General features: G+C 40.2%; 1 protein-coding gene and 1 long non-coding RNA gene across 11 annotated transcripts in view; one reads left to right on the top strand and one right to left on the bottom strand.

Annotated features, from left to right (window-relative positions):
- Positions 1 to 4,846, bottom strand: part of LOC142665489 (uncharacterized) — a 30,450-nt gene extending 25,604 nt beyond the window's left edge. Inside the window, exons 1-2 of the long non-coding RNA XR_012851516.1 lie at positions 4,731 to 4,846; positions 3,640 to 3,702 (exon numbers count right to left, since the gene is read on the bottom strand). This is a non-coding gene — a long non-coding RNA (uncharacterized LOC142665489). The remainder of the gene's footprint in view (positions 1 to 3,639; positions 3,703 to 4,730) is intronic.
- RIMS4 (regulating synaptic membrane exocytosis 4) overlaps positions 1 to 24,932 on the top strand; it is a 185,547-nt gene that overhangs the window by 70,158 nt on the left and 90,457 nt on the right. The window lies entirely within an intron of this gene.

The raw sequence follows: 24,932 nt of genomic DNA, 5'->3' as shown, positions 1-24,932 counted from the left end.
GTTATGGCAGTCAAGGCTGGTAATATATTTTTGTGATGTGACATCTTTTTACCCTGTTGATGGAATGCTAAATTAAAGGTACTCATGCCGAATTCTTTCCCTCCTTGTTGTTTTTATATCTAAAATAATGAATGTATACAAATTATTGTAGGATTTTGTTTTATTCTTTTTACCTAATGACTGTTTGGATGATGTTGGCATCTGTAAGATGTCCTAATAAAGACTCCACTAAGCAACCCTGCCCCCTATCAAGGTGTATGCATCATATGCGGATGAACATCCTTCGCTCTCGACCGCAATCTCTCTAGGCCAATCAACAGCATCAATCATGTGGCACGATTGGAACTTAATGTAGGATGTTTCTAAAAGGCCCAGTCAATGTCATGTGATACCTTTCAGAACTACTGACTTAAATGATTCTCACTCAGATGATTATATAATATAATAGTAGGTTCAGTACTAAATTTCCTGAAAATCTGAAAGTCAAATTTTTTCGGGATCCAAATATAGATGTATAAAGAGTAAGATTGTCTGATTGGCAATTTTAAACAGCAGTTCAGTGGCAGGACCAGATTAAAATGTATCTGCAGAGGCTGGAGGTGACCTGAGTAAGTATTTTAAAATAGCCAGAAATCGAGTATTTCTAATAATCCGACACTTGCAGGTCCCAAGCATGCTGGGGTTTAATACGGTTCTGTATTACAATCAGTGACTCTCTTTCAGATTAGTGCTGACATGATTCTAAGCAAGTTGGCATTAGATGGTGGATTATGGCATGGGATGTTTCAGTAGCAGCAGGCTTCTGTACTTGCTATTTTTTAGCGAATTACAGGAAATCTTGTTTCTTTTTAATCCGCATTTCGCCAGTCACAGTGATTGGTGTTGTTACAGGTTGGCATCCTGCACACCACGGTAAACCAATTGATGTCTGTTTGTCTGTCCCCGATATCTGGGCTCTACAGTAGCTCTTGAAACATCCTGCTGTTCCTTCATTAGAGCACAGTTTACAGAGAGCAGGGCTGTCTGCTGTTATAAATGTATACTGGCTCCTTCCCAGAGGTGGCAGAGCTGCCAGCGAGAGACGTTCCTCACAATTCACTGCACACGCTCAAGATTATATTGATGCTCTGTTTAACTTTCAGGTGACAAGAAGCTTCGTCAACCAACTGTACCAGCTAAAAATATATGTATTTTTGAGTACATAGTATTAATAGCAATACCTAAATTGAGATTTTACAGCATTGGGCAGTGACACAAGTATCAAATACACTTTCTATGCAGTCCCTACTGGATATACTGCTGCCACCTGTATAAAGAATACATTTAAATGGTCATATCACTTCTATGTAGACTGCCTTCTTTATATCTTATATCGCTCTACAGGCCAATATATTTCACATACAATGTATTTTATTCTTTTAGTGTACAAAATAGAGTCAAAATGGGTATTTTCTTCACCTTCCATGACCAATCATGACAGGTTAATCTGAGAGTTGGTTGGTGATGCAGGAACGCCTTTTTTTTTTTTTGCAGTGTTGGCTGTTCACCTTCAAGGTTACTGGAAGAAGTTTATCTACCGTTCTGTGATTGAATCCACCCACTATAGAGATTTTGAGATATTTTTATACAGGGATGTCGTAAATCAAATATTTTAAAAGCGGGTGTTGGGCTATCTAAAGACAGCCGGACACCTGCTCTAACATGTGGGATCTATTTCATCATCGATCTCACCCGTTTAACCCCTTAGATAGCGAGCGCCGCATCCAAGTGGTTTTGTAGGGAGCGTGCTCCCTCTCTCACCCTATTGGCACCCTGCGATTGCAATCCCAGGGTTCCAATGGCTTCTATGGCAGCCAGGGGCCTAACAAAGGCCCTCAGGTCTGCCTGTGGTGGATGCCTGCTAAGCAAGACCTAGCAAGTGCCTGTCAGTTTTAGGGTATGTTCACACGGCTTAGCAAAATACGTCTGAAAACACGGAGCTGTTTTCAGGCGAAAACAGCTCCTGATTTTCAGATGTTTTTGTAACTACTCGCGTTTTTCGCAGCATATTTTACGGACGTTATTGGAGCTGTTTTTCAATGGAGTCAATGAAAAACGGCTCCAAAAATGTCCCAAGAAGTGATATGCACTTCTTTTTCGCGGGCGTCTTTTTACGCGGCGTATTTTGACAGCGACGCGTAAAATAACACCTCGTGAGAACAGAACATCGTAAAACCCATTGAAAGCAATGGGCAGATGTTTGTAGGCGTAATGGAGCCGTTTTTTCAGGCGTAATTCAAGGCGTAAAACGCCCAAATTACGTCTGAAAACAGTGCGTGTGAACATACCCTCACACTGACAGGGAATAATACACTGCAATACAGAAGTATTACAGTGTATTATAAAAGCGATCAGAAGATTGCATAATAAAAATCCCAAATAAAAAAAATGAAAAACCCACTTTTTCCCTTATAAAATACTTTAATATAAAAAAAACGAATTAAACATTACACATATTTGGTATCACCGCATCCGTAACAACCCCACCTATAAAGCGATTAGGTTATTTAACCCGCATGGTGAACGCCGTAGAAAATAAAATAAAAGACAATGCCAGAATTGCTGTTTTCTGTTCATCCTGCCTTCAAACAAAATTTGATAAAAAGTGATCAAAAAGTCCCATGTACTCCAAAATGGAACCAATAAAAACTAGAAGTTTATCCCGCAAAAAACAAGCCCTCATCCAGCTGAATCGGCATAAAAATAAAACAATTATGGCTCTTAAAACATGGCAAATAATTTTGAAAAAAAATAATTGTTTTTACTGTTTAAATGTAGTTAAACATACAAAATCTATATAAATTTGGTATCGCCACAATCATAATGACCTGCTGAATAAAGTTATTGTGTTATTTATACCACACGGTAAACGGCGTAAATCTAAGACGCAAAAAAGTGTGGCAAAATTTAAGTTTTTTTTCCATTACCCCCCAAGAAAGTTAATAAAGGTTAATCAATAAATTATATTTACCTCAAAATGGTGCTATTAAAAAATACAACTTGTCCCTCACAAAAACAAGACCTTATACAGCTATGTCGACGCAAAAATAAAAAAGTTATAGCTCTTGGAATGCGACGATGGAAATACGCAAAAAATAGCTTGGTCATTAAGGTTTAAAATAGGCTGGTCATTAAGGGGTTAAAAGCACAATAAAAAAACGTTTGCAAATGAGCTGTTAGGTTAGGTTCAGACTTTGTGGTTTGGTGACCAAAACTTCTGTGAAAATTGTGACATGTCGTTTTATTGCAGTTTTCCTTTTTTTTTTGTTAAAGGAAATGTTGCTAGAACCATGGAAGACTGCAGGCCGTGAAACTGTATTTGCAAAATTACCCAACCTTTTATGTGGATTTATACTGTTTAACTCCAATTCAGCCCAAAATAAAGCAAACTCTTCAGATGTGGGCAATTTTTTATACAGTTACAAAATGTTACATTTTGTAAAATGTTAAAAAAATTGGCAGGACATTGAAGCTAAATCCATCAATAGTTTTTCTGCGTGGACTTTTTTTAAACATTTTTGTAAATATTTGCCATACTGTGGCTTTGGTATCTTAAATACATAGCCAGGGCAATTCAATTTGTTAGTCAGCGAAGGATACCTGTTCCATGACCGCGAACCACTTTCTTCTTAGCGGATTGGAAATCCTGTGCTCAAACAGCTGCTGAGGAGATAATGAAATGAAAATTACCAACGCTTGTCTAAACTTGTTGAACTCAGATGAAAACTGGGTAAGCTTTAAATAGATTACAGAGGAACATAGAATATAAATTGGGCAAATACATGATGGATGATTAAAAAGAGTTGTGATACCCTGAAATGAGGCCAGATTTAGACGTCATTTTCGTTTTAATAACCTATTCCCAGTCAGGTTATTAATCTGTTAATTTTTAGGGTGGGAGGATGGAATTACGTAACAGGTTTATACCTCTCGTTTACTTTCTATTCAGCGTCTTGGAACAATTAAGAACCCTAAATACGCGACATGTTTGTGACAGTGATTATTTTATTTATTTTCCATTACTTATATAGCTCCAACATATTCCACATCGCTGTACAGAGATCGACATCACTCACATCAGTCCTTGTCTCCAACGGGTTTACAATATAGTTTTCCTATCTCATACATACAGACAGACAGACGTACACACACACACACAAACACACACACACACACACACACACACACGACAATTTCATACAAAGCCAATTAAGGGGGTTGTTTTATTAAGGCGACCACTTTTTATACTGAGGCCAGCCAATTCAAACACCCCTGTCAATCAGCTGACCATACATTTCCCCTGCATTGGTTTAACACGTACCTAACTTTTCAGGTGACTTTTCAGAATAAGCTGTCATGTGTGTGTACATAAGGAATAACACGTTCTGGACCTTATATGACTTGTATGTGGCATTATTTAGCAGTTTTCCCCTCTGCAAGTTCTCTAATTCTCAGTTGTCTCTGAGCTAGTTGGTGGAGCCTAACTGCTATCATGCCTCCTATACACTGCACACAGAGAAGAGGAGAATCTGCTCTTCTATCTCTATCACACACACACATATATATATATATATATATATATATATATATATATATATATATATGCATGCTGCAGGAGTATGGATGACAGTATACAGCAGTGATGAGCAGTGTTGCTGAGAATCCAGGAATCCAAATGTAATATAACTTACCAGGAAGCTGCTGCAGCACAGTTGTCTGTGTCTTTTTCACTCTGCTCCTGCTCCTCCCTCACCTCTGAATAAGACTTGTATTGTCAGCGTCTGTGACTCTCTCTGCTCCCTCCATCTGCTCCCCTCTCCATAGAATTCTATGGGCAGCGTGTCTGTTTCTCCCTCTACTCCCTCCTCCTCTCCATAGACTTCTATAGGCAGGCAGTGAAGAGTCACCACCCACCTCCTGCAGTCCGTCAATCCTGCACAGTAACCAAGGACGAATTTTACTTGACAACAGGGGATGGAAAGCTGTTTAGAGGAAGGGAGACCTAGTGGCAGTAACTTCACACAGAATTTACATGGATGAAACAACTACATTTTAATAGGAAGTAAGTTACAAAGTTGCAATATATCAGGTCCACTATTAGATTAGCATATGTTGTTTGAAAAGTCAGTGTCCACTTAATGACCGAACATGTAATACATGGACAGGTCAGGTCTGCAGAGCAGCCCATTCATACGATTCAAATTCTCTAATGTTAGCTATAGAGCTACTTAGTCTCCAAGTGTGTCCTGGACTATAGACGTCACTGGCAGCTATAAAATCTACTACATAACTACTTTCCAAACAAGAATTCTTTGCTTGCTGCTTGTGCTATGTAGGCAGTTCTGCTCTCTGTCTGGTACAACATTGGTTTACTAAACCAGGGGCACATGATATTTCTGTCATTTTTGTAGCCTCATCTATTGTATGAATGACTTATATCTCAATCATCTGCATGGTATACACAATATAGAAGAGACTATTTTTCTTCAGTAATGTTCTGGATTGATGTCGTCTTAGCGGTGTTTAATGGACTGTATCATAGATATTTCATACAGACAAGCATCTGAATTTTAGATGCTAAATTGATTCTTATGGCAGTGACTGTAAGACAACACCACGGGTGGCCTATAAGTTAAAGTGACAGTACAGTATTCTTGTCTAAAGCAGTGATTTTCAACCACAGTCCCAACCTGGAACTCTGGGGATCATTGGTACCTGGTCAGGGGTTCACCAGAACGAAGAAGGGATGGCAAACAGCCTGCCCATAGATGCTTGATATGGGTGCAGATAACGCAGTCAACAAATCTCAGCCAAAATATAAAACTATAGAATACTTTACCCTCTTCTATACCAAGCTTCTCTGAGGTCAGAACGGCAGTAGGGGGTTCTCCGAGACTGAAAACATTTCTCATGTAATAAGTTGAGATCACTGGTGTAAAGTCTTATATACTTACAATGTACGAATATAATATACCATATCCTTCGACTAGTGAATGCAGTCATATGTAAAGGATATGTTTATATGAAGACCACTAAAATATGGAGTATGTTTTACACAATTTATTATGTGAGATGTGCAGAAATATGGGGCCTCGTTTATCAAAACTGTCAAACTAATATACTGGCAGCTCAGCTTTCATCTCTCCTGACTTGTCTAGTTTAGTAAATACTTGCATTCCCCTTAAAATAAAACCGTCAATCGTTTTTTTTAGAATTCTGTGTTGTGCCGCTTCTCTGTTATTCCTCCAGGAAAAATATGAATAAATAAACTGCACTACAATGTACTGCTTTACTTAGTGAGAGCAGAAAAACATTTTAAAGCTATACATGATTTACGGTGGGGTCTAGTTGATGGGCAGAGTCTAAGGTGCCAGGCAATCTGTGTTTACAGGCTCTTAAGATGTAAATCCGGTACTCGGTATACGCAGTGGTTTGGCTGTGGGATATGTTATCCCTTTGTGCAAACGTTATATTCTGTCCTGTTACCATCTTACAGAGGTTCATAAAAGCTAATATTAAAAAATAGTGCACATTTTCACATTTATTTATTTTTGTGAATTGCCTTATTCAACAACCCAAATGTGCTTTCAGCTCATTGGTCTTGTGATATAGTGAATCAGCACTTTAACAGTCCAAATTAAAATGAATGGCCGCAACTCACATTTTTCATGTTTCTGTACTGCCTATTGGTCTATTTAATCTCATTTATCTATATCTGGGCAATGGGGCACAGTAATAGTTATGAATGAACCTAACAAAGTATTGAGGAAGAATGATTGACATGGTAACTAAGTTCATTATACTGGTATTAGAGCAATAGAAGTCATATAAATATGGATTTACAGCTAGATGTTTTATGTGTCCTCCTACCCACAATGAGATGTAAGATAAGATGTCCAGATAAGATTATAATATCATATATAGGATAATATGGAAATAAAACATCTATGATCAGAAATATAATTTAGGGTCTTTATACCATACTTTGAGGAGTGGTATCTAAAAAAACGCGTGTAGGCACCAAAAAAGGCATTCAGTTAAAGACAAAGTGCCTATTTCTGTGTCTTGTGTGGTCAAATCTGCAGGTTTCTTTTTTCATCCTTTGTAAACACATCCTTTTTGCTAGTTTAGAATTTTTGGGCTCATAGTTGTAAATTAATAGGGAGAAAAATATGCTTTTTTACATTTCAGCTAATTTTTTTCTGGCAGTAATATAGTTTACCCTAAAATAAACATCTTATATGTATTTGTCATTGTCTACCATACATTTTGATATATTACATGTCTATTTTATGGAAATTGGGTCAGGGCTAGCGTTACGACATGTTTTGGTTGGGTATCTTATGTATATGTATTATTTCATTTATTTGCACTTTATTTTACTTTTATCTTTTTATTATTATGGCTTGTCCCTCAAATATCAAAAAAGACCTTTTGGCCACTTTATTATATATTTTTTTCTGTTACGTCATGTTTTTTCTCTGTGGAAAAAACTGGGGCTGCACATAAACCGTACTTAAATTAGATATCAGCTTTGTAAGGCTGAATTCACATGAGGAAGACACGTTGCGTGAAAGCACACAGCGTATCCGCCCTGTGCGCCGCATGGAATTCTGGGTAGAAAACCGCACCAAATTGTGGGGCAGTTTTTCGACCTGGAATGTCCGCTATGAAAACTTAGCTAGCAGGCCAGCCTCCTGGGGTGACGTTTCATCCCAGGAGACTGCTGCAGCCTGTGATTGGCTGCTGTGGCGGTCACTTGGGATGAAACATCATCCCAGGAGGCCAGCTCCCGGGATGACTTTTATCCCATGTGTCTGCTGCTACAGCCTGTGATTGGTTGCATTGTTCACATGGGATGAAATGTCATCAGAGGAGGCTGAACTGGAGGGAGGAACACAGACTTCTGGGTAAGTATAAGATTTTTTTTTCCCCAGAGTTGCGTTTTTTTGCGGCGGAATCACTGTGAACCCGCCCCAACAACTGCTATTTGTTTTGCAGGTTTTACCTCCCCAATGGGGAAAACCTGCAACAAATAAGCAGCGTTTACGTAAATACAATTGGCATACTGCGGAATAAAACTCTTCAACACACGTCAATTTCTGAGCGTTTTTTTTTCGCTCAGTATTTGCGCAGCATGTAAATGAGATTTGTTCTATCTCATCCACTCTGCTGCTACTGTATTTGTGGCGGATTTTCCAAAACTAATTCTGTTGCGGAAAAACCGCAGTATTTACGCAATGTGGGAACTGACCCTTATAGTGACTATTATCACTGTAGGTGCTGTGCTGGGTTTAGTTAGACCCAGCAGCAGCCACTAACTAACAGCATCCCAGCGATCATGTACCAGTCACGTGATCACTGGGACCAATAGAGGCAGCGGCTCAATTTATTTTATACACAGCACTCATTGGCCGCTGTGTACGAGAGATCAGAGAAGACAGAAGCAGTGAAAACGGCTTCTATCTTCTCTCCAGGGTGCCCAGCAGTCTCTGACTGACTGCCGAGCACCCAACATTTAGCTGCCCGATCGCTCGGGCAGCCAGCTAAGGCCCGTTATGCTATAATCTAGGTTTTAAGGATCTTGGTATTCCAGTCATAAAAAATTGATGGCTTATCCTCAATACTGTGAACCGCCGCTACATGTGTGTCAGCGATTCACAGTACGAACAGTGACAGTAAATGAAGGTAAGCAGCACTCGCACACACGCCTTGGCCCCTTTAAAACAGCTGATCGGCCAGAAGTCAGACCCCCACCAATCAGGTATTGAAGGACTAACTTAAAGATAGGCCATACATTTTTTTATACTGGATGACCCCTTTAAGACCACTGTGAAAGAAATGGAATGGTCTACAACTTAGATATTGATGGAAAAATGACAATCACACAAATATAAGCCCATGTCTGACCAGGTATCCTTGGATCTCTGATTTTTACAGAATATTGTATCTTTTCCCAGCTACACTATCAGTGTTTAGTAAAATAGAGCTGTGGTCTAAATTGGCAAATACGTGTTCTCTGCTGTTCAAACCTTTTCATTTAGTAGGATGCTCCAGGAGAGGCTCATTTCCTCAGCAGCTGCTCTAAGACTGGGCTCTCACGTTGCATTTTAAATGCGTTTTTGCCATGATTCGCTGCACAAATTTATTTTAAGCCGTGACGTGAGATTTCAGCCCAACAAATGAACTCCAGAGAGGTTAATCTCAATTCTAAGAAGAATATGATACTTGCTTGTCCGTTTCAAGGACATGATCAGTTGTCACAATATATTGGCAGACATTCTTTACATAATTGAGCTTTTTTTTTAGGGCACATCTTAACCTCTACAGCCTAGAATAAATATTTTATATGTGATTAACTTAGGGAAATATATATATATATATATATATATATATATATACAAAGATTGGTAAAAAAGCAGCACTGTTATCTAAATGATAAGAGGGTGCAAAATAAATCCTCATTCGGACACGTGACCAGTGTCCCAAGATACAGAACAATATTCCAAAAAATAAGAGGCAGCACTTCCTTTTCAGTGAAAATTAGATCAATTTATTCACCACCACATGCGACGTTTCAGCCCTACTCAATGGGGCCTTTCTCAAGCAATACAATAAGTGAGCAGTGCACATATATATATATATATATATATATATATATATATATATATATATATATATATATATATTCAAGTTTCAACAATTCATAATGAAATAATTTCATATTAGAACTACAAAAACATTAGTTTCATTGTTACATAAACAGATGCAAAACATTCAAGTGCAATTCATATATATATATATATATATATATATATATATATATACATACAGGCGTTCTAGTACTTAGTATAGTTATAGTATAGTAAAATGTCACAAATATTCTCTCTCTGCTGTATAAAATTCCATAAAGTGTCAAGTGCCAATTATAAAGTGCAAGTGTTTTGCAGTAAAATAATCTATATCGAACTCACCAATATCCAGATCCCTTCACATGTTTCGTAATTCCGTACATCTCGGCATTTTTCAGAAAATTACTGTGCATGCGCTAGTACTTAATTTCCCGCATGCCCATAGAGTTTTTGATATGCAACTGAGGCTTGACACGCAAACAAATCCAATGCATGGGATTCATCAAGCGCATGCTCAGAAACAATTAAGCATTTGCCATCTGAACCTCATATATCTATGAAACCACAGTGCGTGAAACCACAGTGCTGCTCCAACTTCTGTTTTTTGGATGCTTTTATCATTGCACCCCCACAGACCACAAGCGTAATGATCTAGTGATATAACAGTGATAACCCCTGGCTTCCTATTGTCAGATTCAGATGATGTTATCTCCTACTGGTATTTATGGGCATTGTTGTGGACGGGCTCTGCCTTAGTGCCAGAATCCCAGCAAACCAGATGATTTCCTGGTCTCCTTGTGGCTCAGTCTAACCCTGTAAGGAGCACTTACTTTTTCATAGCCAGTAATCCCTTCACTGTTCTTTAAATTTACCTTTGTTTGCATCTTTAAAAAAAAAAAAAAAAATGTTTGTTTTCAGTAGACAGCCCCATAAAAATTGAGCAGCGAGCTTGAATTTTTGTGATACCCTCATAACAATTTTCTCAAGACTCGAAATTTGGGGAACCTAAGCGAAAATAGGTCGAGTTCAGACACTTCGTTGAACAGTTGAGGTATTTCTACTTACTGTTCTTGTATTTATTTTATATTTGTAGAAATGTGAGATTATTCAATGCTTATGCAGTTGTGAATCTCGTCAATGAGCTTGGAGAACCAAATGCAACTCTTCAGTTTAGTTCGGTTGGGATTATTACGACAAATAACTTGTTCCTTTCAGGCCTATATGTAATAAACGGCCTTGAGAGCAGCGGCTGAAAACATCCATAGCTCATTTGTTCAAGTAAAAAATCTGCCCTTTGTGAAAGAATTCTTCAGAACACTTGTGCATTCAGCGGCTGTGCGTAGGAACTGTTCAATAAGCTTCTTTAATGTAAATGGCTGGGATCTGTCTTTCTTCACACAAAACCCAAATGATATGGCATTAAAAGTCATTTATATGCTTTATATGCTCTCGTACACTACCTAGCTCTCAACGGTTCTTTTCTTTTACTATCAGTGCAGAAAAACTGACGTACATCCTGTCCTCATTATAATTTTCTCAAAGCAGCGTCAAAATAAAGTTATGTATTCCTTGTTATGTAGATAAAAAGTTAAGCACTGCCCTACTTTTTTGAAGTGGCAAATAGTCAGCGGGCAAATAGGATTTTTAACGTAACCTTTGAAGGGGTTATATCATGATGACAACCCCATTTCCATATGCCATGATAGAGCATATGACTGTCATAAAGGAGTGACCCTTGCTCAAGACCACCCTCTATTAGTCAACCAATAGAGGCTTTTACTCTGGTGGACCCGATGTAATGACCAGCATGATGTGGACCCACTGTGCTACCCAACTGGTTTGACTTTGAGCCACCTCTATTGGCGTTGTCTACGTAGTCTCCCCAGTATTTACCCTTTAACCCCCGAGACTTCCAGGGAGCAGGATACAGACTGCTACAAGTAGCAGGATACAAACTGGTAATGGGTAGCAGCATACGAACTAGTAGCGGGAAACTGACTGGTAGCAGGATACAAACAGGAACCTTCACAGAAAACAACTGCACCAAACAAAGTTGCACCAAAGTTGCTCAGGCACCAGTTGACCAGAAGAGCTACCTTAAATAATTCCAGAGAATCAGGGACTCATTGGGAAGGATTGTGAATGCGCACGCTGGCCCTTTAATAGATGGCCAGGGAGCGCGTGCGCCCTATGGGACATACGGCAGCTAGCAGGAGGCTAGAAGGTGAGAAACCCAGCGAAAGGCTCCTCCTCCAGGAGCGGCACCTGCTGGCAGCGCGTTACACCTTACCTGTCCATGATATACCTGTATATCAGCTGTTCGTGAGGGGTTTCAGAAGCTAGACACCTGAGAAATATGCCGATCGCTGGGCCGGTTGTATTTGAAAAAGGTATTCACATAATGAGACAACCCTTTCAGAAATTTTCATAAAGGGTCACTATCTTTAGGGAGATCCATTTTCCCTCCAGTCTTTGGGGTTTCTTTTGTTGTCTCCCAAAAATAATCATAGAAAAGGGAATATTTTCCCATGATCCTTTTATAAATATCCTAACATAGACTACTATAATGTCCGCGGTCGTAGACCACAGACTCCTATCATCCTGTGGACGTCTTCCTCCCAGAGATGCCAGCACATGTGGCCGTTCTATCCTGTAGTGAGCACTAGGGTGCGCGCGCGCTCATTCCTGGCCTTAAAGGACCAGCACGCACACATGTTAAAAAGTTGACTGATTGCTCCCAGATCAAGCTGGGCTATAAGAAGGGCCCTGCCTTGTTCCTGTGCCCGTGCTGCCTTGTTCCTGTGCCTTAAAGAGTTGGAGTCGTGTTGTGTTACACCACGCCTGGTGTCTGCTGCCAAGGTCCCATCTGAGCCTAGCCATCGCTACTGCCTGGACTATCACAGGTACCCTTGCTCAGACTATAGACTTTACTTGGTACCCTGTTTGGCCAGCTGCTATCCTGCTACGGCGGTACGGCCCAGTGGGTCCACATACCCACAGATCGTGACAACTACAAAGTTCTCCGAAGTACAACCTCAGCAAAGCCTCCCACTATGTTGAAGTAACAGATTTCTACCATCTCTGACAGTTTTAGCCTCCTGCTTCATCTTCATTTCATCAAGTGAATATATTAGATTATAATATTGCTTTACCAGAGATGAATACTGAAAAGTCATATTAAGACTGCCCCAAAGGATTCTGTATGATTGTAGCGAATTATGCCAATTCTGCTGTCATGCCGAGAGTGAGGGCATATGAAAATGGATATACCTCCAGCTACTGTACAGACGTTCTTTATCTTTTTTTTCATCTACCAAAGCTGGTTCCTTACAATGTATTCTTGATGATCAGTGTGTCTCCCTTAGGGAAGAAACCGCACCAATCTTCCTGATGTTGTGCACGGCGTGGCACTGGGATCTCACACTTAATGTAAGGATGGTCAATATTACTTACTGGTTATAGTTTTATTGCGCAATAAATAACATTTTACATGAAATGAAAAAAAAAATACATGTAACAAACTTACTTCCAAAAGTCACCATTAATAATAAGCATTAAAACACGCTGCTATGACGTTGCTTATTATACTGTCCGCACAAAATAACATTAAACCCCTTCCCGACATTTGACATATCCATACGCCAAAGTCGGGTAGGGGAAGTATGGAACGGGCTCACAGATTGAACCCGCTCCATACGATGCCGATGTCGCCTGTATGTTACAGCTGACACGTCAGAGTAACGAGCGGGATCGCACTCGAGCGCGATCCCGCTCATTTAACTCGTTAAATGCCGCAGTCAATAGCGACCGCGGCATTTAAATCGTTAGAAAGAGGGGGGCGACCCCCACTAACAGCTCATCGCGCCCCCTGCAATGCATTCTCGGGTTGGCAATGGTTCCTATGGCTGTCGGGGCCTAATGAAGGCCCCCAGGTCCGCCATCTTTGTGCTCCTATTAAGCGCTGCCTCGGTCAGAATTACGATATACTGCAATACATTAGTATTGCAGTATATAGGGCAAGCGATCTAACGATCGCTGGTTGTAGTCCCCTAGGAGGACTAATAAAAACAGTTAAAAAAGGAGGAAAAAACAAAAATGAAAATCGGAAAAATGCCTGCAGCGGGAAGGGGTTAAGGGGTAAATTATACTTGTGTTAGATCCTTTTTGTCAGGATACTGTTACTTTTTGACGGTGGGAATACCACTGCATACCACGCTCTTCTATCTAATATTAATTACGGAAATCTGATGGACCCAATATAAGTTAACGAGGGGACGGATCAGAACAGATACATCATATCTGGTAAAGACTGAAGCCATGATGCTATTGTGAACTGATCCTTAGACCTCATGGCAGAGCCGTGGATACGGAGCCTGTACAGAGGCACATATGGTCCCTACGACTACGTACTATGAAACCGCAGGCACCACGTGTGCCACTGTATGACTCATATGATGCTGTATTATGGGGGTATGCTTGAACAGAAGCAATGTTTCTAAGGGATTTTACCCTTGTATTGTGGAATATGACACATGAAATCAGAGGCTTATGAAGGTAAAGTATGAGCCCATAGACATCTACGAATGCCATATTATAGCTCTGTACAACCCAGCTCTATAATACAGCTATGTGAATGAGCCCTTATTGTTGTGTGCATGGCCACCGAAACACGTTTAGACTTGATTTCTTGTGGAGGAAATGGGGTAGGTAATATCAAATATCACGTTTTTTTTCCTGGCATTAGTAATATCTATGTAGATACTAGCTACTATAAATCACATTCTAATTTTATATTGATACAAACTTTAGGTCGGGAGTATATAAATTGTGGAACGTATTGGGTGATCACAGGGTGCTCATCCTGCTCTAATCCTTAAAAACATACATACTTTTTGGGGAAAATGGCGCATGCTATTGATCTCTTTTTTTACCAGCACAAACAGGAAATGTAATTTGTGTCAGTAAATATGTTTAGCGGATCTTCAGAAATATGACAATTGGACTAAACACTATTTTGTAATGCAGTTATTCCAGGAAGACGGTATAATTCCATGGCTAAATCTTCATGCTACTGAAACTATACAAATATTACTCACCTCGAAGTTTCCAAATTCAGGTCACTGAACTGCAACAAGTAATTAGTGTCCATAAAATACAGATCTCTAAGGTGAAGCCTGTGCCTGACGGCTGTCTGCTTCACTCTACTTTTTTTCCCCTATCATTGTGATATGACTTCATTGCCCTCAAATCAAATAATTGCTTTATTTTGAAACAGCTAAAAGGAAATCTGGCCATATTTGATAAGCGGCATCAGATAGGCAGCTTGTTTGTAATTAACATTAGAGGTTTCTTAGCAAAGTCATAGTGAAAATTGAGTTTTTGGCTTTTATAACTATGTGCATAAGGTCCATGCCAATATAATATTTATTGAAAATCTGTCACTAGGACGGTACCGAGAAGGATCATATGATGTGCCAGAACTCCAATGAAGAAGGGACTATCTTTGGAGTCCTGATGTATATCATGTGATCACTCACTGGGCTGCGGACGGCTCAGAGGGAACGGACGTCCCCATACTTTCTAGTTAGCAGATGGGGTGTGCTGTATTTACCTCTGTGTTTGGCATGTTAGTAGCTGTTTTAGATGTCACTGTCCTTATATAAAGAAGTCCGTCCTAGTTTCATTTAAAAGAATGACTGGAGAAAGTAAATGCAAGTTTTTGCCTCTTTTCTTTAAATTTTTGGAAGTTATTTTATCTTGTGGGGGTTTCCAGATACTTCTAATCTTTCGTAAAGGAAAAAACACACTTTCCCATGTAAATATTTACTTGAAATCATATCTGAACCCAGCGCTGTTTATTTTCTTTCTACTTAAGAAAAATATGCCAAAATTTGTCTGGACTGTAACTATCGATACCTGCATTGGGTGACAACTGCAAATCTCCATTATCCTGTGCAATCTGCTCTTATCTCTGAGAGATCCTCAGGCTTCTTCCACCTGTAGATGATGTATGGCTAACAGTCAAGTAATGATGCCAGTTCCTGCCATGGGGAACCAGTGGGGTTAGGGTCTGTTCACACTGCGTTTAGGTCATCAATTGGACATACACGTATATGTCGGGAAATACTTCTGATGACATATACTTCCGACAGATGCCTCCGGTGTATGCAACTGCATGCTATACAGTGGCATACGTCGCCCACCATTGTAGAAAAAATGTATAGCGTGCGGTATAGTTTTTCTGCAGTGCCCGGCTGCACAGAAAAGCAAAGAAGGCTGTGGTTTTCTATAAAGTGAAAACAAAGGTATATTCTACACACTTAGTGTGTGTGCCAGGACCATGTCTGTGAATAAACCCCAAAAATATTCATATATAAACACTATGTACCATTATTTGGGCACAGTATGGCACAAAATACTCATTTTATAACTGTGAGCAAAGTGTGGAAATCTGGGCTCAGGTTTTTATTACTATGTGGGCATTTTAGGACTCTAAGTGCAAAGTATGGCAATCTGTACACTTTGATGATATGTGGGCACTGTAAGGTTGTATGTGGGCACAATAATACTACATTGGCAAACTGTCTGATGCTATGTAGACACTTATCTTGTTCGATTTAGACACTGGCACTATGTAGGCACTAATTGTTGTTTTTTTTTAGATACAGTATGTTTCTATGTGGGCAAAATAAGGCACTAGGCACAGTTTTCCTTTATGTAGGCACTGTATGACACTATTTGGACGAAGAATGGCATTTACTGGGCTCTGTATATACTCTCACTAAAACAGATATACAATTTAGAACCAACTTCTTTTTGCGGAGATTTGTCACTTGTCATTCAAAATGCTGCCACAAGTTCCTTGGCAAATAACTACAAACACTTTTTTAGTAACATTGAGTTCTGACTGAAGAAATTTGTAGTCTGTTGCTAAGGAACATGGGATGGGAATTTGAATGGCATGTGGCAAATCCCTGCAGAAGGAAAGTCTTATTTTAACTTCTCAGCATGTTTCTGAAGTAGGGGAAGAAAACTCACACAAGTCACAAGAATCAAGTTTATTAAAAGAAGCCCCCAATATACTCACACCATGTAATATTATAAATGTGGCTTGGCACCGTTTATGTACATGGAGCATGCACAGAATATGTCCATGAAAATGTATGCTTGAATTGTATCTCTTTAGATGCCCTTGTAGCCCCTGTATACTAATATACAACCCACCTATTAATGTGCTAATAAAGGGACACCTCTGCTGAATGATCGGAAACCAACTCTGTAATACCCATGGAGATGATAATGGAGCTGCCGAAATAACCTAGAATGGAAATGTAATGGAAGCCATATTGGTTGTAACCTAGCGTTCTAGAACCAGCTATAACTAAAATATGGCTAAATAGGTTTTAACAACTTGACAGAAGTGGACAACTGAAGAACTTACATTTCAGTTGACTTTTTATTTCAGGGAGAACATCCCCTTTTTATAATTGTTATTTAGGGCATGATAAGGACCCCCCCCCCCCTTCATTAGCTATAGCTGAGCGTTGTGGCTCTTTGCTCTGGTGGATTGCTGGCGTCCATTGACAGCGACATGTAGTGATGAATGTTCCCTGCGGCAGTGCGGCCCGGAAAACTGAGTTAATAAACAGCGGTCTCCCCTGAAACAGCGAATCACATGGGCTATAAACAGCATGAACCCCCACAATCCGCTTACCTCCGAGGAACCTGTTGTCTGAAAACCAGACAACCTCATTTATACGTTTCTATTATGTTTATTTGTATTTCTTGTAAGTTACAGTATGTACCGGTATAGAACAAAAGTCAGTGTACATATGGCGGGTTTCTTTTGAACATTGCAGAAAACTCCTGTGTCATCTTATTCAACCCCAGATTCAATTCTTAATTAATTTTAGCTTAATGGTTTTGTTTAGCTGCTTATTCTAGTGTTTCCACAACACAATATAATGTGTGGGGATTGAATGCACAGCAGATTGTCCTATTATAATGGATCAGCGCCCACCATTCCACAAGAATGGTGAAACTCAGGTATGGCACTTCAACACCCACATATTCTCTTACGCATTGCATTCTGGAATATGAGGCTTGAGCCAAAAGTAGAACAATTTCTTCAGCAATTTAAGCAATTTTTAGATCCCAAGAACAGTTGCGATATCACAGTCCTATTTATACTGTTATTTATGATGTGTCAGACCTTCAGGTGTGCAGAATATCGAGCTGAGGAGAATGTAGGACACCTCAGGTTTATATTTAACACTGCTCTCTGTTCTCCTGACAGATCCTTCCAGAATAATATTAAGGCTCCTGCCTTCCTCCCAAGTGTGCGTCACAGTTTGAGAGAGAATTGACTGTAAAATTGCAGAAATAGCAAAAAACTTGGTAAAAATATATATGTACAATTTAGAAAGTGCACACGTTTTAATCACAAGAACAGCACAGCAGAAAGATGGAATGAATTATCGCGAGGACGTATGCCGTTTCGTATTATCCAAACAGCTGCGCTCAGACTTATTTCTTCTAACCTCTCCCTCAAGATTATTTGCAAATATTAAATAATGCAAATACAGAAATACGAATGCATTATAGTCGCTGTATTGTTTGGGTGCAAAATGCTATTTCTCTTCACTTCCAGAAGCTAGATACATCATCTGCTGACATCTCTGGGCTGAAACATCATAGTCACCAACTGTCCCTAATTTTTAGATACCGTCCCTTTCAGACAATGTCCCTGTTCCTTTAGTAATAGGGTCCTTTTACGAAAACGAGCACCGATCAAAGATCTCACAAGAAGCAATGATCGGATATTATGGGGACGAGCGATCATTGATACGGTCATTTGTCTTGATACATTTCTATTGTTTCGGCAGCAGATCTCAGTGTTTACACAGGGAGATGTGCTGCCAACTAGCAACCATTGTATTGGCCGCATAAATGAACAGATCAGCCGATGAACGAGCGTTTGCTGCGTTTTACACAGTGCAATGATCGGGGACGACACTTGTTTGCCTGATCAGTGGTCTGTGTAAAAGGACCTTTAGCCGCTACTTAAAAGTCAGACTCCGATGTGTAGCCCCTTAAAACTATAATATTCTAATCATGTGAGCAATTATTCTAAATTAGGTTATTATCATAATCCCTCCAGTTACAATTCAAGTAAGCCCAAAGCGCTGCATTGGATTGAAATAATTTCTCGCATTCTTGCGATCAGCCGAATACATGCACCACCTACAATCTGTGAATAGAGGTCTGTCGTGATACCCATCTTCAGAACATGACAGGTTTTCGAAACACTAGCTCAATACTAAATTAACTCTGAATATTAAACTGCAGTTTTAATTCCATCTCAGGATCTAATATAAATCACGTCCTCATCATGTATTCTATGGGTGATAAATAAATTGAAGAGGTTTCTTCCAATTCTATTGTTTTTTCCTCAAGTTAAACATTTTCAAAAACCCTTGTAGGACATTCTGAGTTAATGGAGTTGGTGCCCTTAATTCGGGACCTCCATCAATTACCTGGAACAGAGAACAGCTACAAATGGTTTTTATTTCAATGGGCACCATGTAATACTTAATTTCCCCTGTGGTGGCACTGCAGGGGAAAATTAACACTTGCTGTTAAGTTCCCCAGTTGATTGTTGGGGTCCCAATAACTGGACAACCTGTGATCAGCTTATTTTTGGGCAACCCTTGTAACAAAAAGGGATTGTAAAAGTGGACAGCCCTTTAAGCGCATCTGGAACCATCTGGCAGTCCGTCCACCGCCTGAGTTTGTATGTATGATCGGATAAGCAAACATCCATGTAAATGGGGATGATATTTCAGTTTATTGTCCCTTTGTTTGAGACCAACTTTACTATAAATTGTTAAAACTATATAAGATTTTGTTTTACGTTCTCTCCCTCAGTTTCTCAGTCTGTCTTTGTCTTATTTTCTCTATCTACAGTCTGCCTCTTTTTCTTGTAAGAAAAAGGTCGAACAAGGTGAAGTCTTCTTGTTAGAAAAGTTGAGCTGATATATAATCGGCCATTTTGTTAACACAGATTTATGGTTTGTAGTTGCAGTTAATAATGCAGAGTAGAGAGTGTATATAGAGTAGTAGTGATGTCCACTAGTTCTATCTTGTGCAATGTTTGTTTGAAAAAAAGGATCAGTATTAGTTCATGTTCACGAGGAAGATTTAGGTTGGGTCCACACTGTGCAGATTTGCATTTGCGGTTACCGTACCACAAATCTTCAGCAATTTACAGGGCTAGACAAGTCGTTTAGGTTTTCAAAACCCCATCCAGATATAGCGTGAAAAATCTGCAGAAGAATAAGAGCATGCTTCAGATGTGCAATCCATAGGGTGAAATCCACGGTCAATCCACAGCAAAACCTGCATGTAACAAATGAGAACAATTTAATTTCCTATTTAAAGGGATATTCCGGTGACAAACATTTTATCCACTGAATAGATGACAAATGTTAGACCGATAAGACCCCCACTGATCCCTAAGTAAGCTAAATCCTCGTCGCCCCAATCGCACTTGGCTGTTCCTCTTTGCGGCCAGAGCAAAGTTGGAAGATGGTAGACTAAGGATATGTTCACACGCTAGCTGGCTTTTACGGCTGAAATGACAGCCTGTTTTCAGAAGAAAACAGCTGCCTCGTTTCAGCCGTAAAAGCTCCTCCTCGTATTTTGCGAGGCGTCTGTGACGCTCGTATATCTTGAGCTGCTCTTCATTGAGTTCAATGAAGAACGGCTCAAATTACGTTGCAAAGAAGTGCCCTGCACTTCTTTGCCGAGGCAGTCCATTTACGCGTCGTCGTTTGACAGCTGTCAAACGACGACGCGTAAATTACAGGTCGTCTGCACAATACGTCGGCAAACCCATTCAAATGAATGGGCAGATGTTTGCCGACGTATTGTAGCCCTATTTTCAGACGTAAAACGAGGCATAATACGCCTCGTTTACGTCTGAAAATAGGTCGTGTGAACCCAGCCTGAGGGGGCCTCCGTTCTAGCAATCTGTGTATGTTCCATTTTTACTGTACTTCTCTAAATGGCATATCATTGTAATACAAGGGAGTGTGGATGTCTGCTCTTTGGTAGAGCAGACAGCCGCTACAAAGAACTGCTCTTCCTCTGGAGGTGCCAGCTTGTCCATACATCACATGGACACTCCCATTGATTTTAATGGGCATTTTGCAGTGATTCATTTCTCAGGATTTGTAGCCACTTCACCCAGCAATGACAGCTGATCACAGGGGTCCCAGCAGTGGGACCTACTACAACCAGCTAATCGTAGGGGGATCTATTTTGTGGTAAGGGGTTGTCCAAACCAAACAACCCCTTTAAGTATGAAGTCTACCATTACATTTTCATCTCTACTGTGCTCATGTACACGTGGTACACTTCCTGGGTCCACTAATGTCTCTATGTTGCCTTCACCATACAAGTCTATATCTGTACAATTTGATTATGTCGGTGATGATGTCATTAAGTGCAGGTAATATCATCCACACATATGAAACTATGCAACTATTTCCGGTGGTGAAATTTGATTGAAGAACATGAAATGACTGATAACGGGGAACAATAGATTGTATTAAACTGCAAAGCAGAAGGACGGGCGGTCATTTTTTGGAGCTTAGTGTACTTGTAAATAGGTAACCTTTATTATCTGGCAGGTTGATCATGCACAGTTAAGAATATGGGATATGAACTCCAGTATACTCTCGATAAATGTATTTCTGAACCGCTGCCATACCCGCACTGCATCTCTGACTATGGAAGGAATAGTCATCATTTGCGTAATGTACTGTCACTATAACTATGCCGTCAGTAGGAATAAGGCCAATGTGCAATATAATAAGTGTGCTGCTTGTCTCTATCACTGTGAGCTGGAAGCGAGTTGTTGCCAGGTAACAAGGTTTTACTATATGTATTCCATGTATTGTATACCTCCAGCTCTCCCTGACAATATGATCATTATGTTTCACATCATGTTCTTAATATGTTGAGTGTTTTTGCTTTAACCTTGCACCTGTGTTCCTTCTCATCTCTAGAGGGATCGCTAGAAATGTTTGGTACTGATGAGTAGGCACAAATAAAAGGCCCATGGTATTTCACTATCACTTCATTCACAACAAACATCTTTTAGGATACGTTCACATCTGCTCAACCGATACCACAATGTAAACCCGAAAGACCCCATAATAATTCAATGGGGGCCGTTGGGATCCGTCATATGACAAATCTGGCCTAGTGTCATGGCTTCCGACGTCAGTGTGAACAGAGGCTTAGTCAGCTTCTACTGTCAACTCATTATTACTAGCTATAAAGTTAATGCTTTTTCTGGGAAAGCTTTCCTAAAGCCTACAACAGTTAGGGCTCATGCACATGATCGAAGTGTAGAGATGTATGGGTCTATAATATACCTTTATATGCCTCCATTTTCATAGGGTTACATACAGTATTTTGTTGTTTTTTTTGGGCACGACCTATTGGATACCGTATTACAGAGTTATTCTCAGACAATCTCAGTTATATGGCACTGTAGGGGACGCACCATATGGCGGCACATAGAGCTGCAGGGACCCTGAGTGCCTCGGTACAGGCTCCATATTGGGTGGCTCTGCCAGGTGCATGAGGCCTTAATCTGCCTGGCTATTTTGCATTATGAAACAAGGTCACTGTTTACTCACGATTTAGGGGTCTAGGAAATCTGGGTGATAACCTATGTTATAATGTTGGTATATTGATTGTCACCATTTAACAGAAGCAGCTAAATGGAGCAGAAAAATGCCCTGTAAGAGAATAAAATAAACTTAAACTCTCATTAGGTTCAGGTCACTGCCTGTCAGAAGATATGATAGACACACCACACAGAGTCACCAACTATTACCTTCTCCTGTACATTGCTAAACTTCAGCACTGAACATGGGCAGGATGTACGTACAAGCAGCACCAGTCCCCACCTTTGCTGAAGGCACCATAACCAGTATGCGTCCTGCTTACTGATGATGACCGTCATTAGTAGATAAAGTAAGACAAGTACAACTTCTGTGATTCCGTAGTTTCTTCCTGTTGAGTCATATAGCCTTATCCTTTGCTCCCCCAGGACATAAGCTGCTGTCGGAGGTGTCTTATCCCCCTCTACTTATTGAAATACATGCACAAGCGACTAATCCCAGCATGCATTTTTATGAGGGTGTTGCGTGACAGCTATCTTATGTGTATGACCAGTGACCAGACTTCTACAACCACTTTTTTTTTTTTTAATCATAAATTTTTATTGATTTTGTCATCTTCAATCAGTACATTAATATTCATAAACAATGCAAAATGAGCCCGCTTGTTGATCTCCACATCTCCATTAAGGCAGTCATATATACGTTTTGTAAAATTCAGGTCCCCTTTGCTGGGATTATAGAGATGATCACAAATAAATCGGGGTAAGGAGGCCGTTATAGTTGGAAACAAGAAATAAGATGCAATCTGCACATATCAGAATATATCCCTACTTGGAATTTGATACATGGCAACAAGATCTGGAAATGGTCTTAGGCTGTCTCCGTGATATAAATCAGATACATGGTGTATACCACATCCTACCCATGTCTGCACCCTCAAACCTGGAATCAACATTTCAAGAACGCTTAAGGGTAAGGGGAATGGCGCTCCCCGTTCAGTGGAGGAAGTGGCCTATAAAAGGGACAACCAAGCCTGTACGGAAACCTTTATTGTGGGAACCACTGGTAGGGGTAGGGATGGTTTTACCGCATAAGCCAACAGGACACTCGATAAGGGAATTAGTGCACGTAAGATTTTGCTCAATGGAAGTCCAGTTAGCTAATGAGGCCGGGGAAATCCAGGCACTTAGTTGCTTGACAATCAGTGCTTTATGGTAGGAAATAATATTAGGCATCCCTAGTCCCCCTCTACGTCCATTAACCATCAATGTGGATGCAGCTAACCTCGGGTGACGGCCTCCCCAGATAAACGTTCTAAGTTGCTTTTGGAACTTCATGAGAGTACAGGATGGTATAGGAACCGATACAGTGCGTAAGAAATACAAAATTTTAGGCAAAATAAACATTTTATAACAGACGTTACGACCCAGCCAGGAAGGTTCGTGTTTAGAAATGTTATTGAGATCTTCCTGGATAGAGGACAACAGGGGTTCTAGATTCAGCCTAGGCATCAGAGAAAGTGGAAACCCAACCTGGATCCCCAAATAAGGGATAGAAGTGTTCTCCCATTTGAAGGGGAATTCGGCTTGGATGGCTCCCTTCAAAGTATGATTAATGAAAAGCCCTAACATTTGGGATTTTGTGGCATTGATCTTGCAATATGATACTGACCCAAACCTCGATATTACCTGCATTATTTATCTACAACCACTTTTGACAATGTGGACCTCATTGTCTTAAGCTGAATGATGATGGTCTAGAGTTCGAAATCCTCGTTGGTTTGTGTTTAACTTTTTACAGGGAAACTACATCTAAGCTTGTTATCGCTGTAGTGCATGACATGGTCTTTTAGTGCGAAGGGTGCACCAATTTGATTCCTACAAAGAGGATCTATCCTCCCAGGGAACGCAGTGGGTGGCAGCCGGCTTTGATACAGAAGGACACAGATCTCGGAGGAGCTCCATCTCCCGTTATTTTCTTCAAAATCTCTATATGGTCTTTTAGTGGCAACCTAGTGAGAGCCTAAGGCTGGCTATACGCATTACACTTGTTCAACCGACAGCTATTCCTCCATATCCCCCTCATACACATGCACGCTTGGCCGAGCTGAGCGTGCATGTATTCTAAATAGGAAAAAGAAGTATGCCTCTGCCAGACGCCTCTAGCAGTGGCTTATCTCCCCTGAGAACAAAATGATCGGGCATGTTTAAAGAGTAACTGCACATGTCATAGAGACATATCAGATATTTTGATCAGTGGAGATCTGGGTGCCAGGACCCCCACCGTCACTGAAACGAAGGTGCAGAAGCGCCTTTACCTTTGATTGGCGCTCCTTGTTAGGCAGAAGACTGGCTCATAAACGTTCTATGTAAGCCCATCTTCAACCTTCCAAGGAGCGCTGATCACAGCAGAAGGTGCAGGGCTCTTCTGCACCTTCGTTTCAGCGACAGTGGTGGTTTCAGCATTCGGACCCCCACCAATCAAAACTTTTGATATGTCTCTATGGCATATCAAAAGTTTTTTTAAAGTGCAGTTAATATTTAAATTCAACTGCCCGATCCCT

The sequence above is a fragment of the Rhinoderma darwinii genome, chromosome 13 (genome assembly GCF_050947455.1).
Source record: "Rhinoderma darwinii isolate aRhiDar2 chromosome 13, aRhiDar2.hap1, whole genome shotgun sequence".
NCBI classification, from domain to species: domain Eukaryota; kingdom Metazoa; phylum Chordata; class Amphibia; order Anura; family Rhinodermatidae; genus Rhinoderma; species Rhinoderma darwinii.
Note: the sequence above shows the minus strand (reverse complement) of the source record. Positions and strands in the feature narration are given on the sequence as shown.